This window comes from Eurytemora carolleeae, unplaced genomic scaffold (assembly GCF_000591075.1).
Source record: "Eurytemora carolleeae unplaced genomic scaffold, Eaff_2.0 scaffold370, whole genome shotgun sequence".
Taxonomy (NCBI): Eukaryota; Metazoa; Arthropoda; class Copepoda; order Calanoida; family Temoridae; genus Eurytemora; species Eurytemora carolleeae.
The window spans coordinates 167459-182966 of NW_019396283.1; the positions used below are offsets into that span (position 1 = coordinate 167459).

The 15508-nt window shown below is 30.8% G+C and overlaps 1 long non-coding RNA gene across 1 annotated transcript; it reads left to right on the forward strand.

The window, feature by feature from the left end:
* Positions 1-377: 377 nt before the first annotated feature.
* Positions 378-8358, forward strand: LOC111700138 (uncharacterized). Its single transcript, XR_002764922.1, has 3 exons — positions 378-443; positions 7171-7221; positions 8301-8358. It is a non-coding gene; the product is annotated as an uncharacterized LOC111700138 (long non-coding RNA).
* Positions 8359-15508: the final 7150 nt, after the last annotated feature.

Genomic DNA, 15508 nt, shown 5'->3' on the forward strand with positions numbered 1-15508 from the left:
TCTTAGTTGAAACATTGATAGTTTATGATAAAGATAGATTGTGTCTGGTTTGACATTGATAGTAAACTGAGATTGAGTTGTATCCTGGATTGATATGGGTTTGAGAAACCCTTATGGAGTAGGGCATTTACTACATGTAAAGGTTGGGTATTACCAAGGACTGTTAAGGATTGCAGGAATACTTGAGGACAATAGAGGATGGGTAAATATATACCCGAGGACTGTAGAGGATGGGTATACCCGAGGATGGTAAGGATGGGTTATATAACCGAGGACTGTAGAGTGTAGAGGATGGGTTTATCCGAGGACTGTAGAGGATGGGTATACCCGAGGACTGGGACTGAGGCTGCGGAAATGAAGGTGAGTAGATTGAGGGGCCTGGAGAGAGAAGGTCTACATAAAGTAAACACAGAGAAATCTTGTATTCCTGAATTTGATCCTAGGTACGTGATCTTACAATTTAGTTTAGAATATTTATCAGTTATGAGAGAGTGTCTAAACAATGTTTTAAAGTCGCAATGAATAGCTATTTCTTTTATTCGTCTGCATTTTGAGAAAATATTTCAAATCGTAACATTTCGAATTATTATTCATTATTGTTAATGGAAAACTACAGTGAAACCCTTAATAACGAATACATCGGAAGAATTTATCAAATGTCGTCTTGACAATTTTTCAATGAGTTTTATAAATAAATAGCCATGAATATGCGGGAACAGTTTTAAAGAGTTCCATATAATCCTTTAATTTAAAAACTAAATATCTGCAACATTCCATTATGAGAAAGTGAAGAATACGACATTTGATGAATTCTTTCGATGTATTCGTTATTAAGGGTTTCACTGTATAATATCAGGCCGATATTTTAAACCATTTTATTGTAAAATTGGGAAAATTTTCCAATTTAGGCTTAACTTTTTTTGACAATCACAGTTTTCACTACACCAAGGGGCCTATGCCTTTAGCCCCCCCCCCGCGGAATCTCCCCATATTTAAAAGTTTATTTTGAGCGACCGCAATTCAAATGACAAAAGTTTTTTTTAAATTTCTATAAGGTATTTTTTATTTAATTTTATACAAAATTTTACAATAAAATCTCAAATGGATATATTTGATAAAATATGAAAAACTTGTAAACTTTCCTTTTTAGAATCAAGTGAAAGTGAAATGTTTAATACTGAAGATTAGGGGAATTGGGGAAGGAATGCAAGGTGGATAGTGAAAGTGAAATGTATAATATTGCAGATTAAGAGAATTGGTAAGTTGGAAAGTGAAATGTATAATATCACAGATTAAGAGAATTGGGAAGGAATGTAAGATGGAAAGTGAAATGTATAATATTACAGATTAAGAGAATTGGGAAGGAATGTAAGTTGGAAAGTGAAATGAATAATATTACAGATTAAGAGAATTGGGAAGGAATGTAAATTGGAAAGTGAAATGAATAATATTACAGATTAAGAGAATTGGGAATGAATGTAAGTTGGAAAGTGAAATGTATAATATTGCAGATTAAGAGAATTGAAAAGGAATGTAAGTTGGAAAGTGAAATGTATAATATTACAGATTAAGAGAATTGAAAAGGAATGTAAGTTGGAAAGTGAAATGTATAATATTACAGATTAAGAGAATTGAAAAGGAATGTAAGTTGGAAAGTGAAATGAATAATATTACAGATTAAAAGAATTGGGAAGGAATGTACGTTGGAAAGTGAAATGTATAATATTAAAGATTAAGAGAATTGGGAAGGAATGTAATTAGGAAAGTGAAATGTATAATATTACAGATTAAGAGAATTGAAAAGGAATGTAAGTTGGAAAGTGAAATGAATAATATTACAGATTAAACGAATTGGGAAGGAATGTAAGTTGGAAAGTGAAAGCTCACACGTTATTGAAAAAAAGGAAATTTTTTATTTAAAGTATTATATTATATCCAAAAATGTAACTGATCTTCAAGTGACTGTCCGATTTACGTCGGTGACATTTAGTAAAACCCGTATGTTGTTACTGATGTGGAAGACATCGTTGTTTTTTTATTAAATTGTTAGCTGTTTAATTTTGATATTTTCCACTCATATTGCCTTGTTTTCTGTATAGAATATGCGCAACATTCTTTTGTGTAAAGAAACCACAAATGAAAATAATAAAAAGGAACAGGAAAGAAAATATAATTATAAAAAAGAAACAGGAAAGGAAATATAAAGATAAAATAAAGGATCAGAGTAAAGAAAATATATTGATAAAAAAGAAACAGTAAAGGAAATATAATGATAAAAAAGGAACAGGAAAGAAAATATGATAATAAAAAAGGAACAGGAACGAAAATATAATGATAAAAAAGAAACAGTAAAGGAACTATAAGAAAGGAACAGGAAAGGAAATATAATGATTAAAGAAAGGAACAGGAAAGGAAATATAATGATTAAATTAAGGAACAGGAACGAAAATATAATGATAAAAGAAAGGAACAGGAAAGGAAATATAATGATTAAATTAAGGAACAGGAACGAAAATATAATGATAAAAGAAAGGAACAGGAAAGGAAATATAATGATTAAAGAAAGGAACAGGAAAGGAAATATAATGATTAAATTAAGGAACAGGAACGAAAATATAATGATAAAAGAAAGGAACAGGAAAGGAAATATAATGATTAAAGAAAGGAACAGGAAAGGAAATATAATGATTAAATTAAGGAACAGGAACGAAAATATAATGATAAAAGAAAGGAACAGGAAAGGAAATATAATGATTAAAGAAAGGAACAGGAACGAAAATANCCTTTAGGTAAACATTGAACAAAACCGTTCAATCCAAGCTACACCTTGTAATTGTTGGGAGCCAGGCCTAAAAAATGATATTTAGATTAGAAACATGGATATAAACACTGTAACTTTGAAGTATAAACACAGAGAATTTGGATGAATCATAAAATTTATCTTAAATCTGAAAAATCATTTCACAGAGAATCTTAGTCTCATATACACAAGGGGGTTAAATTCAGTAAAAGGGCCTGTCCTTGTTATTTTTATCAATCTTCCATTTTTAAAGAGGAGTATGTCCTATTTACAGTACCCTAAACTCTTTATCTCATTAATAATGTGAAAAATAAAGTTGTTTTTCTAGCTTCAAAATTCACAATTGAAAATAATCAGTTTTTCAAAAACAAAAACATAAATATTTAATTCACAGTTTATAAGACACATTTTTTAAGAGTACCTCTTTGAATGGAGGATCATAAAGGTCCCTGAAAAAAATTAATTTTTTTTACAGGTGACCAAAATTCTTAGGGTTTAAACTTCACATTAGGGATTAAACTTAAAATCAGGGTTTAAACTTCACATTAGGGATTAAACTTCACATAAGGGTTTAAACTACACATTAGGGTTTAAACTTTACATTAGGATTCATACTTCTTATTAGGGATTAAACTTCACATAAGGGTTTAAACTTTCACATTAGGGTTTAAACTTCACATTAGGGTTTAAACTTTACATTAGGATTCATACTTCTTATTAGGGATTAAACTTCACATTAGGGACTAAACTTCACATTAGGGATTAAACTTCACATTAGGGTTTAAACTTTACATTAGGGTTTAAACTTCACATTAGGGATTAAACTTCACATTAGGGGTTAAACTTTACATTAGGGATTAAACTTTACATTAGGGTTTAAACTTTACATTATGATACATACTTCTCATTAGGGTTTCAACTTCACATTAGAGTTTAAACTTCACATTACGAACTAAACTTTACATTAGGGTTATCTCACATAAGGGTTTAAACTTTACATTAGGGTTTAAACTTCACATTAGGATTTAAATTTGGCATGGAAAATGTGTGGGAATGTCAATCATGAAAAATGTGTGGGAAAAATGCTAATTCATGAAAAATTAAATGAATTAGAAATTATTATCCAGAAATCGAGTACAATTTAAAATATCTTACGCTTACAAAGATATTCTTAACAAACGCATTATTTTTAAGGCACCCGTTTTATGATTTTAAAGGGAGTGTTCGCGAAAAATAAAAAGTGTTTATAGGCTTACTGCGAAAAATTATCGATCTTACTTCTAACTGTTGTGTCTATAAGGAGAAATTTGTTGAAAGCGACTCATACCGTAAAAGGTAGCGTCCATGCAAATTCAGAAAGTTGCAACATCTCATACCGTAAAAGGTAGCGTCCATGCAAATTCAGAAAGTTGCAACATACGACTCGCATCGTAAAAATCAATTTAATTCCCGACAAAAAATTCAGATATTATAATAATCATTGTTAGTTTATCGACGCATTTGTTTATAGTTAATATTTCATAATATTTTTGATTAAAGTTTTAAGTTATTGTTTTTAAACCCAAAAAGTAAGTTATTGTCCTTTACATCTTCACAACATTAAAGAGATAAAAGAAAAAATGAAAAATCGAATTCTGCTGCGTAAAAATAGGGTCAAAATTACAGAGATTGTAAGCGTAATTTGAAGTAAAACTCCATGCTAAGATGACAATTCCCGATTCACAACGATACCCTGAAAACCTTTATCTGATCAATAATTTGTATGGTACAGTATGGTTCACTTTTGTAGAAGTGGAAAAGTTATTTTTTAAAATTATAAAATCAATATTTGATAATCTAATTATACTTTATCAGACAAAGCTTTTAAGGTTACCATTGTAAAGCGGGTAATGTAATCTTTTTATGGAGAGTCACTTGAACTTAGGTTTACACTTTACAGTCCCTTTAAATGTTCTAAAACTGACGTCTCTTGAATTTGCGCGTACAATTCCTTTAATCATCGTAATCCCTGTTTTATTTTCAACTATGCAGCTTTCGTTTTTTTATTTTGAAAACAACTTTGCCATAAATAAATAAAAACGAAACAATCGTTGTTTTAAAACGAATTAGTTATAGTTTTTAAACATTAAAAACGAAACGATCATTTTCAAGAGAAAAAAATGTAACTTCCATTATGCAAATTCACAAAAACTAACATATAAAGCTCTCTACAATATGATTTTCTAACAAATTTTAAATAAATTGATTTAACTTTAAAACTTTTTTATTGTCGCTTCGTTTTCGTTTTCGTTATCAAATGCATATATCTCAAAACTCAGGTGTGCTAGTTTCTTAAAATCTAAAACGAAACAAAAAAAACTCTCTCATTTTATCAAAATCGAATTCTGCTGCGTAAAAATAGGGTCAAAATTACAGGAATTGTAAGCGTAATTTGAAGTAAACCTCCATGCTAAGATGACAATACCCGATTCACAACGATACCCTGAAAACATTTATCTGATCAATAATTTGTATGGTACAGTATGGTTCACTTTTGTAGAAGTGGAAAAGTTATTTTTTTAAATTATAAAATCGATATTTGATAATCTAATTATACTTAATCAGACAAAGCTTTTATAGGTTACCATTGTAAAGCGGGTAATGTAATCTTTTCATGGAGGGTCACTTGAACTTAGGTTTACACTTTACAGTCCCTTTAAATGTTTTAAAACTGACGTCACATGAATTTAAGCGTGCAATCCGTTTAATCCTCGTAATCCCTGTTGTATTTTCAACTATGCAGTTTTCGTTTTTTATTTTGAAAACAACTTTGCCATAAATAAATAAAAACGAAACAATCGTTGTTTTAAAACGATCATTTTCAAAAGAAAAAAAATGTAACTTCCATTATGCAAATTCACAAAAACTAACATATAAAGCTCTCTACAATATGATTTTCTAACAAATTTTAAATAAATTGATTTAACTTTAAAACTTTTTCACTGTCGCTTCGTTTTCGTTTTCGTTATCAAATGCATACATCTCAAAACTCAGGTGTGCTAGTATCTTAAAATCTAAAACGAAACAAAAAAAACTCTCTCGTTTATCAATCCTTTTTAAAAGCGATGCCCTTTTCTATGAGGAACATTTTAAATTATAGCAGCCTAATTTTCTCGGAAATGATCTCATGACATATGAAAAAAAGAATTGAAATCTAATCCTAGAATTTATCAAATCTAACTGGATTTAGTTGGAAAATAAAGATTGAAATGAAAATAGAAAAAAATTCTCGAAACTTTTTTTTGAAAATAATGTCAATTACGGGGACCAGGGGGGGGGGAGAAAATGTAAAATGTAAATATACTTTTAATGTAAATGAAAAATATAAAACATTATTTGAAAAATTTACTAGGTTTATATTTGAAACTGATCGACACATATTGATCTAAACTAAATAACTGGAAAGTTTTAAAAAAAACATAAATAACTGAAAATTCTGAAAAATTTTCTGCAAATTTCAGTTAATAGGATTAAGTTCTGGAGATGTCGTCTTTTCTATCTTAATCTATGGGCTACTATCGCTTCATTGCAGTTTTTTCTTTTAAATAAAATTAATAATCAAATAAATAAATAATTAAACTTAACCTAAGCATAATTGTAACAATTATTCGTTGTTGAAGATTTCTGAATAGTTCTTCTTTGAACTAATTAGCTCAAGGAACTAAATAAGTAATGACATAATATAATTAGATGCAAATATATAACACCGTTGGGTCATTTATTACATATCATTTTCAAGACAACACAATTGTTTCTTTACAGAGTGCAACCCAAAAGTGTTTGCAATCTACATATCTGCCCCTTGTAAAAACAGTACTTCTAACAAAGTAAATTTAATGTTGGAAATATCAAAACCAACTATTAAGAGGTAAAAGCTGCATCGTACATCTGAGTTTAACACTCTGATGACGAAACTGAAGATTTTTCAAACACTGTGATCTTTGTTCCGTCACACAAAGAAAAGCTTAAACTTAAAATCTTTAAAGTTAAAATTTTCTCTCCTTCATTATTTTCGGCCGCTGTAAAAATCGACTTTATGTAGGAAATATGTCGCCTTTATGTCGGAAATATGTCGACTTTATGTCGGAAACATGTCGCTTTTTTGTCGGAAGCATGTCGCCTTTATGTCGGAAATATGTCGATTTTGTTTTGGCCAAGTTTGAACTTGGACAAAAACTATGTGTCGAGAATTACTGAACTAGTTATGAACTTGGAATTCAAATTCGTAAAAAACTCGAGTCTTCATTTAAGTTTTGGACAAGTTTGTGCTGTAAAATGTATATAATCATTAATTCCATTATTATTGATTTTCTTAATAATAGCTATTTTAGATGTAAAGATACGGGCGGAATTTCTTCCAACATGTACAGAATAATTATCAGGTATTTAGAAATATATATCTTCTAGACACACTAGGAGTTGGTCAAATTTATGAAACAATAATATTGGTACGAATTTATGACCTCGTAGCTTCTCCAGTTACGAATTTACACATAATTTTGAGAAACACACAATAAACATATACCTTGATCTTTTTAATAGACTCAAATTGGCTTTACAAAAAAAGGAATAAAGCCTTTGCCAAAAACTAATCCTTTAATCTTTGCAACCTTATGACGTAAACCTTTCATATTGTAAACTTAGATTATATGATCTAGTAGATATCCTAGTTTGAAATATAGGTCTACTACATTTGATTGGAAAAATATATGGATTGGAAAATTCAAATTTGTGGCAAAGACTAAATTCCTTTTGATTCAAATGAAAGTTAATTTCAGGGTGTCCCAATAAACATGGGAATTCAGTTACGAATTCAAAATCGTCTTTGTTCTGAATTAGCATTGTAATACCTAATTTCAAAAGCCATAGTATTATTATGTCTGCTAGAGTTTATTTTATGAAAACGGTAATGGCTGTAAAGATGTGTCTATAATGTCTCCACAAGATGAACAGTGAAGACGGACAAGTTTACTCTATTGTATACTGTAATTTTCTTGTTTTAAAGAGTACAACCGTATGCAGAGAAAACATAAACAAACAAAATGTAAACATAGCAGACGAAAATCTTACGGAGTACAGCTTAAGCTCAGTAAATCAAAGAATTATTCAAAAAGACGATACCGAATTCGTCACTGAATTCCAATGTTTATTGGGACACCCTGTAGAAAATTTCCTTTATAAAAGAAAATTGAAAACGATATTTATTTTTCTGTTGTGATTATAAAACCATTTGTGGGAAAAGAAAAGAGAAAACTTGCCCTTTAATAGATGAAAGATTGCAATTTAGCGTCTCTACGCCCTCCGGCCATGCCGGGGTAGCAGGAATAATTTCCATACACATTTTAATTAAAACCCTAAAAGTTAACTCTGATGTTGTAAATATCTAATTGATTGAAACACTGTGATTAAAAACAGCTGTTTTATCCATACGTGAAATTTACTTAAGTTAAACGTGATTCAGGAGTAGTGTTGAGGCCCCAGATGTGACAATAGCTGCTGAAAACATTTCTGAATATCAGGGATAAAACAAATTTAATAACGTTTTGTTAATGTTTTCAATTAAACTTTGAAGCTATAACTTTTGGTTACGATAGTGTTAAACGGCTGGGCGCCTTTTGAACCAATTCAAAATACACAAGTTTTTACCTCGATCCATGGTAAATTTAGAAAGTGTTTACCCGGAGCTGAAAACTTTAAAATGGTGAATATCGAGATTAATGCTTGATCCTCTCTTTTTCTTACTATCTAAACTAACCTAATCTATTTAAGAATTTAAGATTTTATACAGAAACTGGAGGGACTCTCTAAATTAAAAAACCCGCGTTTTTTATTTTTCTGTAATATATCCAAGTAATCGAAATTAAGGATATCTCATTCTAAAGTTTTCAGCTGAGATGGATTAATTTGTTAAACCGATTTTTTACGTGAAAATTAGATTTTACAGTAAAAACTTTATCCCCTGAGATTGCTGACTGCTCATATTGCAGATTAGACAATTAAAATTTCAAAATAATTCCTCAAAATAAGTAAATTCTGTTGGATTGTTTGATTTATTTAAATAATTATATACACAGGAGTATCCCACGAACAAAACAGTTTAGAAAATACAATAAGATCGTCTTTGATCATTGAAATAATTGGCGGCACAAAAAGACTAACCACAATTTTGAAATACCATAACAAGGTGAATCAAACACGACAAGGAATTTAATGTCTACTAATAAATCGTCTTCTATCTACGCAGCATTCAGTTGTTAATCTGAAAAAGACAATCAAAACGATTACTAATATCAAATCTTAGTCTTGCCTTCATATTTGATTAAGATATTTAGAATTTTTGTCCAATTTTTATTCTTTGAAAAAAAATTAACCCAATTTCTTTAACTGATCTTGACTTTTGATTTTAATGTACATTTCCATTTTTATTGGGACACCCTGTACTGTGTAATGAATATCTTGAAATTGTCTCACTTTCCGAATGATTTTTTAAACTGATTTATCAGAAATTTATATCTGAGTTCTTCAGCTATATTTATTCCGAGGATTCGGTGTTTTATCAAGGTAATTTATATTTCAATAATATTTATCATCGATATACGACACCATAGATAGATTTAAAGAATATTTACCATCTATATACTAGACCATAGATAGATTAAGGAATATTTACCATCTATATACTAGACCATAGATAGATTAAGGAATATTTACCATCAAATATACTAGACCATAGATAGATTAAGGAATATTTACCATCTATATACTGGACCATAGATAGATTTAAGAAATATTTACTATTGGCATACTAGAGCATAAATACTTTAGAGAGATTTAAGGAATATTTACCATCAACATACTAGAGCATATATCTAAGAAATATTTACCATCGAAATACTAGAGCATAGATATTTATACAATCGATGTATTAGAACATAGATTTATTCAAGAATTGTTACCATCCATATACTAGACCATAAGACCAAAGATAAATCTTTACCATCTATATACTAGACCATAGATAAGTTTAAGGAAAACTTACCTTCAATAGATTTAAGCAATAGTTACCATCCATATACTAGACCATAGATAAAACTTTACCATCTATATACTAGACCATAGATAGATTAAGCAATATTTACCATGATGTACTAGACCATAGACAGGCAAGGAATACTTACCTTCGATAGATTTAAGCAATATTCACCATCCATATACTAGACCATAGATAGATTAAGCAATATTTACCATCCATATACTAGACCATAGATAGATTAAGCAATATTTACCATCGATATGCTAAACCATAGACAGACAAGGAATACTTACCTTCGATAGATTTAAGCAATATTTACCATCTATATACTAGACCATAGATAGATTAAGCAATATTTACCATCCATATACTAGACCATAGATAGATTAAGCAATATTTACCATCGATATGCTAGACCATAGATAGGTAAGGAATACTTACATTCGATAGATTTAAGCAATATTTACCATCCATATACTAGACCATAAATAGATTTTAATAATATTCACCATCGATTTACTAGACCATAGATAGATTTAAACAATACTTACCATCAATAAACTAGACCATAGATAGATTTTAATAATATTTACCATCGATATACTAGACCATAGATAGATTTTAACAATACTTACCATCAATAAACTAGACCATAGATAGATTTAAATAATATTTACCATCGATATACTAGACCATAGATAGATTTAAACAATTCTTACCATCGATACACTAGACCATAGATAAATTTTAACAATGTCTAACATCGATATACTAGTTCTTAGATAGATTTTTAACAATATTTAACATCGGCTAGATGTAATACCAAAATTTCCTTAATTACGATTATAGCTATGCCTATCATTTGAACGTTCTGAAAGTCAAATTGCGATCAAAGTTCTCATTCAAATGTTTAACATCTTTGTGAATTTTTCAATAACTCGGAAAAATGGTATTTTAGAATTTTTTTCTATTGACCCAATTTTTATTTAGATGATGAATATTTACTAAGCAGACTGGCTGAATGCGTTCACAGGAAAATATTCAAATTGCATATTTATGTTGGGTTGTAAAAGGAAGGAGCTAAAAGGGGGGGGGTGGCCGTATTAAAGGGAGTGTTCGCGAAAAATGAAAAGGGGTATAGACTTAAGGCGAAAAATAAGCGCTTTTAAAGGGAGTGTTCGCGAAAAATGAAAGGGAGTATAGGCTTAAGGCGAAAAATAAGTGGTTTTGATCGCTACTAATCTCACTTCTATCTGTCTATAAGGAGAAAATTGTTAAAAACGACTCATACCGAAGAACGTAACGTTCATACAAATTCGGAAAGTTGCAACATTAAACTCGGATAGTAAAATAATCAATTTAATTAATTTATTAAATCATTTAAATCATTCAAATATTACAAACAATAGTCATCGATTATTTTTCGACGCATTCGTAACTATAGTTGATATTTCATAATATTTTTGATTTTTTTAAAATGATATTTCGCTGGCGCTGAATTTTCGAACATTCATGAAAATAAGAAAATGTTGTTTTCATTATCAAAAATCCTCGAAACAGGAATAAAAGTTTTCAGAAGTAACTTTCAGATCATAAGAAATGAAATATTATGAAATATCAACTATAAAGGAATTTCAATTTTCGAGAACACTCCCATTAAAAGTATTATTTATTAAGTATTTCAGGAAAACGGCCAGAGTGCTTCAGTTACTAAACTCTACATTTATCTTCAATGCAAAATTTAAAATACTAGAAATTCAAGGCGCTTCGCGCCCTTCTTTCTAGCCTTAGAGGGCGCTACGCGCCCATCTCCTAAATTAATTGTGAACATGTTCTCTTTGTGTACATCGTAAAACAAAACAAAAATAATTCACGGATTTTCACAAAAAATTTCGCGGATTTTCAAAATTTTAAAAAATTTAATGACGATCGAATTTTGATGGAGACAAATATTTGAAATTTTGATCATTCATAAACCTTCCCTGTGGTCCCTAGATGTCCCACAAAAAATTTGGGCCCGATCGGTTCAGCCGTTTTGACGTTTATTGGATACAAACAAACAAACAAACAAACAGACAGGCAGACAAACAGACAAGCCAAATTTATATATAGATAAGTTTAAAGGGTTTTATTTTCTATTTTTAAGTTCCTTGTACCAATGAGGTATCCAAAGTACACATGTGGCCGAACCGTCGAGTAGAAAGTGTCTAAGCGTTGATGCTTGAAATAAGATCAAATAAATGTCATAAAATTCGTCTTTAAAGTATAATTTTTTTTTAGTAACCCTGTTCTTTTTTAATGTTTTAAAGATTAACATTTTCTTAAAAAATTGACTGAAAACTAAATTGTAACTAGCCATTATACAATATTCATGTCAATAAAAGAAAACTTATTTAGTAACCCTGTTCTATTTTAATGTTTTTAAGATCAACATTTTCTTAAAAAATTGACTTCAAACTAACTGGTAATTAGCCATTTTACAATATTCATGTCAATAAAAGAAAACTTATTTAGTAACCATGTTCTTAATTAATGTTTTAAAGATTAACATTTTCTTATAAAATTGACTGAAAACTAACTAATAATTAGCAATTATACAATATTCATGTCAATAGAAAAAAAAACTCCAAAATGTTGAGTTTCACCAAGTTATATTACTTTTATTAAAATTAGCTGGGGAATGGTAAACTTTGTAGAACACGAGATTACTTTCACAACAACAATTCTAATATCATATTTTGTTCTATTTTTTCTTAACAAATGGTGTAAAAGATACGCAAATGGGGTTTTGCGTAACTCGACAAAATAAATCGTATCCCAAGTTTTGCGCTTGCACAAGGATATGCAAAATGGAACTTACCCAAATTGCACGACTTTTACGCAAAAAGTTTGCAAAAATGGTTTCCAGATGGCAAATTTATCCTATACAGTTATGCATAAATCAAAATGGTGAATTTGAAATGTTGAAAAGAAATGCTGTCGCACCAGTAGAATATTGTCCTTTAATATTTGATTCCTGGTCCTGCTTCAACTCTACTCCTCCAGGTAAACAATCCTTGGTCCTGTTTCAACTCTACCCCTCCAGGTAAACTATCCCTGGTCCTGTTTCAACTGTAACCCTCCAGGTAAGCTATCCCTGGTCCTGTTTCAACTGTACCCCTCCAGGTAAGCTATCCCTGGTCCTGTTTCAACTCTAACCCTCCAGGTAAACTATCCCTGGTCCTGTTTCAACTCTAACCCTCCAGGTAAGCTATCCCTGGTCCTGTTTCAACTGTACCCCTCCAGGTAAGCTATCCCTGGTCCTGTTTCAACTCTAACCCTCCAGGTAACTTATCCCTCGTTCTGTTTCAAATCTACCCCTCCAGGTAAACTATCCCTCGTCCTGTTTCAACTCTACCCTTCCAGGTAAACATCCCTGGTTCTGGTTTCAACTCTAACCCTCCAGGTAACTTATCCCTGGTCCTGTTTCAACTCTACCCCTCCAGGTAACTTATCCCTCGTACCCTCCAGGTAAGCTATCCCTGGTCCTGTTTCAACTCTAACCCTCCAGGTAAGCTATCCCTGGTCCTGTTTCAACTCTACCCTTCCAGGTAAACATCCCTGGTCCTGTTTCAACTCTACCCCTCCAGGTAAGCTATCCCTGGTCCTGTTTCAACTCTAACCCTCCAGGTAACTTATCACTGGTCCTGTTTCAACTCTACCCCTCCAGGTAACTTATCCCTCGTCCTGTTTCAAATCTACCCCTCCAGGTAAACTATCCCTCGTCCTGTTTCAACTCTACCCTTCCAGGTAAACTATCCCTCGTCCTGTTTCAACTCTACCCTTCCAGGTAAACATCCCTGGTTCTGTTTCAACTCTACCCCTCCAGGTAAGCTATCCCTGGTCCTGTTTCAACTGTACCCCTCCAGGTAAGCTATCCCTGGTCCTGTTTCAACTCTAACCCTCCAGGTAAGCTATCTCTGGTCCTGTTTTAACTCTACCCCTGCAGGTAATCAATCAGCTTTTTTTTAAAGGAAAGAATTTTTGTAACATTTTTTATCGTAATTTTCAATAAATTTTCGAAATCATCCCTCCAGAATTGGAAAATCCAGGGGGATTTAAAAGATTGAATTTGTACTCTTACTGAACAATTATACACAGTAAAAAGTCTTTTAGTTGACAAATGAATCCTGAAAAAATGTCTTTAGAATAATGCACCACTTTCAGCTCAACAACCATGCCTAGCCAGTCTGCCCCTTTAAAGATATTAAGAGGCCTTGAAGGACTGTCATAGTTTTTTCAAGTGATCTTCCATTTAAAGAGGATCATTCCAGATTCACAACAGTACCCTTCAAACCTTTGACTGATCAAGGATTCACAACGGTACCCTTCAAACCTTTGACTGATCAAGGATGACAGATTTTTACTTATTTATCTAGAGAAATGCTTGTAATTGTTGAACACTTTATTTGCAACCTGTTTTATAATTAAGGAATAATAATATTTACTTTCTAGAAGTCGTATAATGTAAATACTCAAATTCTATTTTGAAAAAAAACTGTTGGACAATCTAAGGTGTGAAGGTTACCGCTTTAAATGAAAGGTCACTTACGCATTCTCTGTAAAATTCAAACGTATAATAATTTTTTTTAAACCAGATATTTTGTTATCGAATTTTACCAAAATTTAGTTTTTCGAATTCATATATTTTTGCAACCAGATGTTGTGGACTCTCTTTACACCATCAGGTTTCAAAGTTATAGGGCTTAGAAATTTTGAGTTTGTGGCAAGAACTCAGTTTAGTTACAATTGTTTTTCCAATCTAGATTTCGTGTTTTTTCCTTTAGCAAATAATTCTGACCACAGAATAATTGTTCTAGAAAGTAACAGGAAATATTACTAAACCAAACAGGCTGAAGTATGAATTCTATATTGATAACATAATTTATTCACGGAAAAATAATTTTTTGAATTGAAATAATTGTTTTTATGAAATTTTATGCTTTTCCTTTAAGTTTTCAAAAAAAATACATTTTTTTATCAGTTAAAACAATCATGTTTAACTTCGATTACTTACATACAATGACTTATGACATTTACAGGGCAATGTTTCGTTAATTTAAAGTCTCCTACGTGTGTCAATAGAAGAGATATATTTATTTTTGCTTTTGTATCTAAAAACAGTTAATTGTTTATTTTGTTTTTATTTGTATGATTTTTGAAACACCCTGTTTTTAGGAAAACTTCAGGAGGAACACTGTCCTTGGTTTCCGGACCTAAACTTTAACCCACTTGAGAAGGCAAGCCAATTACGTATTTAATTGCAGAAAAATATCTGTTTATGTTTAGGGATAGATCGTTTTCACTTTTGTGAAAACGATCGTCTCGTTTTGTTTTTAAAACCGATCGTTTTTTAAATGGATCGTTGTTTAGTTTTATTAACGAAGGTAAGTCGTTTTTAATTTTTGACGAATGTTAACGACTGTTAACGCCGAAACTTCTTTAACGATTGTTAACGAACGTTAACGAAGATTCTTCACAATAATGACCACACATGTGTTGGCGAATTAAAAAGTATTAAAAAGAATCATCAACCCTATTTATGTCATTTTATTGGATATTAATAAGTATGAACAAGTTTTCGATCTCAATCAAAC